Source organism: Phycodurus eques, chromosome 5 (genome assembly GCF_024500275.1).
Source record: "Phycodurus eques isolate BA_2022a chromosome 5, UOR_Pequ_1.1, whole genome shotgun sequence".
Taxonomy (NCBI): domain Eukaryota; kingdom Metazoa; phylum Chordata; class Actinopteri; order Syngnathiformes; family Syngnathidae; genus Phycodurus; species Phycodurus eques.
This window is the reverse complement of record NC_084529.1, coordinates 20,650,898-20,655,160: the sequence shown is the minus strand read 5'-3', so window position 1 is coordinate 20,655,160 and position 4,263 is coordinate 20,650,898.

Sequence of the window (4,263 nt, the reverse complement as noted above, 5' to 3'; positions counted from 1 at the left end):
AAAACTGCTGGGAGAGGAGGTAATGTTCAAAACTACAAAAAATAAAATCAACAACGAAAATGCCGGCCACCGAAGTTTCCCCCCATTGGCTCAGGTATATGCTAATTTAGCACCTGTTGTTCCAAACATGACGTTAGCTAAACGTTCAAATGAATATATTCTGAAACTGATGTATGTATATATTAGATATATACGTACATATTATGATTAAATAATAGTCAGAATACTAACACTTACCTACCTAAATGGCTATTGTGCCTTTTTAAATGGCGTTCTGTACGCAGGACAGGAAAACCGTCGACAATGGCGAGGGGAGGGCCTATGTGGGGCCCGTAGCCGAAAAGCTAGCCTGTGTGCTGTCTGCACTGTACTAGCTTTATCTTTACATTGCTGTCAAATTTACGTTATTGTAAATTTGCACACGATACTGGGTTTGAACAGTTCATAGCCAGTTGGCAGGAACACATGACACTCAAATAAATGACTTCATTTCAGGCTGGACCCAATCTGTCATTTTTAAGTCACAGCAAGCAACTTAGTTCTTCCAGGACAGACCTAGTGGTTAGCACGTCTGCCTCACGGTTTTGAAACTCAGCCCTGGTCTTCCTGTGTGAAGTTTGCATGTTCTCTCCTTGCCTGTGTGGGTACTCCAGCTTCCTCTCATATTCCCAAAACATGAAGGTTAGGTTAAAAATAACAATTGTTGAATTCATCCTAGGATAATCACTTAAAATGATTTCTCACACAAATGTTTTGCTGAACACGTTTGTTTGACTTTAGAGGCAGCTGACTTTCATGAAACGTGGATGGTCGGTGACCGGACCAAGGAAGAACCCATTCAATTTTGTTGATCTGCACAAAGGGTATGGACACAAGATCTTATTTTCACCATTAGAGTCATGACGGCAAGTGTAGTAGTCTAGTGCTTAGCCTGTCTGCCTCACAGTTGAGAGGTTCTTGGTTCGAGTCTCTGCTCCAGCCTTCCTGTGTGGAGACCATATACAGGTGGGAGCATTTTGCAGATACGACCTTTTCACATTTGATGTGAAAGGACCTGACCTAAAACACCTTTGGGATGAGTCATAATTACACCCCAGATCTCACACATTGACCAGAATTCCAACAGACATACTCCATATTTTTGTCAAATGTCATATTTTCTTCACATCCTGTGGGTGCAAGCGTAAGGTGTCCCAACACTTCGGTCTGTGTTATACTGCACCGACTGCATCCATCCATTTTCTGTACCGCTGTATCCTGACAAGGGTCGCAGGCGTGCTGGAGCCTATCCTAGCTAACTTCGGGCGAGAGGTGGGGTACACCCTGAACTGGTCGCCAGCCAATTGCAGGGCACATAGAAACAAACAACCATTCGTGCACACATCCACACTTAAGGGCAATTTGGAGTTATCAATCAATCCACCGGCCGCATATTTACGTTTTTTTTGCAAGCATCCACAGCGGCTCCACTCATTACAGCACATTCCCACTGTTGTGTTCAAGGTACTGTACAAATGATGTTTTTTTGCTGCATGGCGACATAACCAGTCTGCTTGTGGGACCTGATGACACACAGGGAAAAGTTACCCTCTCAATGGTACAAAGGCGTATTAGGGCCACCCTGAAAAGATCACATGATGAGATTGAAGTTGTAATTTTACTACAATAAAGTTGTATATTTTTGACAAAAGAATATGTTTACAAGATTAAAGTTGTAATTCTGTGACAGTAAAGTGGTATACTTTCCAGACAAAAAGTAGTGTATTTTTATAGATTAGTTGTAATTTTATTACATTAAAGTTGTAATGTTATGAATTTTTTTTTAATAGATAAAACATAAAATATACATCTTTGATAAAATATGCATATTTTCTAGATTATATGTAATTTTGCAAGAATAAATTGTATATTTTCAAGATAAAATGCACATTTTTAAAGTTGTATTTTTATGATATAAAATTTATAAACTTATGAGGAAAAAAAATATTATTTAAAAAAAACGTATTTGACCAAAGTGGTATATTTTATAGGTTAAAGTTATAATTTTATTGAATGAAAGTTGTATATTTTTCAGATAAAAGTTGTCATTTTGCGAGACTTCAGTAGTATATCCACAAGATTAAAAAGTCGGATGTTTTCGTTATGTGTTAGTAAGAATTTTTTCTGGTGTGCCCATAATACACTTTCATACATTTAAACATCCTTGTTCTATATTTATATTTCTACGCAATACATTATTTTTCTGTTAATTTTAGTTAATCTGCTTTAAAGGTTTACCAGAACTTGAAGTGCTGAAAAAAATGCAATCTTTACCCCCTTTATTAGGCCAAGTGCAACGACATTTGTTATCTCTGTTCAAAATGGAAACATATGACCCCAAACGGAAATGTATGATGATAACCACAGAACCGGAAATGCACTTGTTTGGCTGTTTGCAACAAGCTAGAAGAGCTTTATTAATTCACTAAAGCACTACCGGTAAAACGCCACCAGGTGACAGTATCGTTCGGTAAAAATCCTCCTTTTCCCTCTGCAATACTATGCGCTGGTTAGTCATTTCAGTCAGTCAGGATTATTCAAATGTTACATAACACTGTTTGTCCAGTCATAAATGTTTTATGATGAACCCATATAGCCCACTATGAAGCAATTGAACCATGTACTGAAGTAAAGTACTGAAACATTGAACAGTTGGACATGTGCATTGAAAGCTTTAGAGAAACTCAAATTAAGTTCAGCCTGAGACAAATTCCTTGTGTGTTTTGGACATACTTGGCAAATAAAGATGATTCTGATGTGATTATTTTTTCTCCCCCAGATGACAAAACTGATAAACTACAATGCAAATATGACGATAATAATTATTATAATGTTTTTATAAATACATAAATGAGGTCATGTATTGAATTTAAAGTTTGTGTAAATAATGGTATAATGTAGAAAATCATGTTTTTCAATGTGAATTATTTCAAACGCTGGATAATACAGGGGTAATGGATGATGTATTGCAGTTAAAATGAATATCCGCATCACTGCAAGTGTATTTTATATACCACTGTGATATAACCATTCTATTTTGTTCACAATACTACACCGTTCTCTCTCTGTTCTGTTTAAAACATTAAGATTGGACGAACCACAAGAGGTCAGTGTTGGCCCTTAAAACAGCGCTACACATCTGGAGAGGTCAGATCTGTCTGTCTGCCTGCCTGCCTGTCTGTCTGTGAATTGGAATAAAATGTTTTTTGTTCTGTTTTCCAAGACAACAAGAGCAGGATGATTTTCATATCCTATGAGGATGTGGTTTTTCCAACCATTAGTCCTTCTGTCACTTTATCTGTAAACAGGATTACACAAACAGTAACAAGATGACTTTCACAACCCGAAAAAAAAAAAAGAATTAAAAAAAACATCAGTGATGAGTGTGGCGTGGGCTCAGGAGGAACCCATTAAATGGTTGGGCTTCCCCCCCCCCCCCCACTCTTTTCAGTTTTCACAGTGAAAGCGGCTAATGTCCTTATTTCATTTACTTCGCAAGTGGTCTTCTATTACCCAATGTGCAGTCATTGCGTGAGCAAAAAACTCCCATCATCCTACAAGGACAAATGTTTATTAATTTCTCATTTCCATATATTGATTATTTGGAGCTGATCTATGTAGCGTTTCTCTGTGCAGGTTCACACTGGAACCCAACACGTGGACAGTGAGATGAAGCTTGAGTGATGTTTCCTCATGGCGTGGAACTCTTATGTGCATTCAGCGGCATGAGTTTGATGAACATCTGCACAAAATAATGAGATCCCAAGATACATACTCAATTTTCACCAAGGAACTTTTGTTTGTTCCAATGTAGGACACAAAAACTGTTAACTTGAATTTTCTTGAATTGTTTTACTTAAAGTAGCATGGTGTGCTATAGTGGTTTGCACATCTGCCTCACAGTTCTGAGGTACAGTGTTCGAATCTCAACTAAGGCCTTCCTTTGTGGATTTTGCATATTCTCCTTGTGCTTGTGCTGGTTTTCTACGGGTACTCCTGGTTGTTTGTCTATACGGTATGTGCCTTGACTTCAGGCCTCTTTGGGAAAGGGGACCGTCAGTGACCCTAATGTGGAGAAGGGCTGGAGAAAATGGATGATTATTTTAACTAGCTGTCTATAACGATCAATTGTTTAATGAGATAAATGAAAAATAAAGAAATTTTAATCAACCAGTTTTAGGGACAGTAAATGTAATGAAGATTACAGGACAGATCAAAGAACAG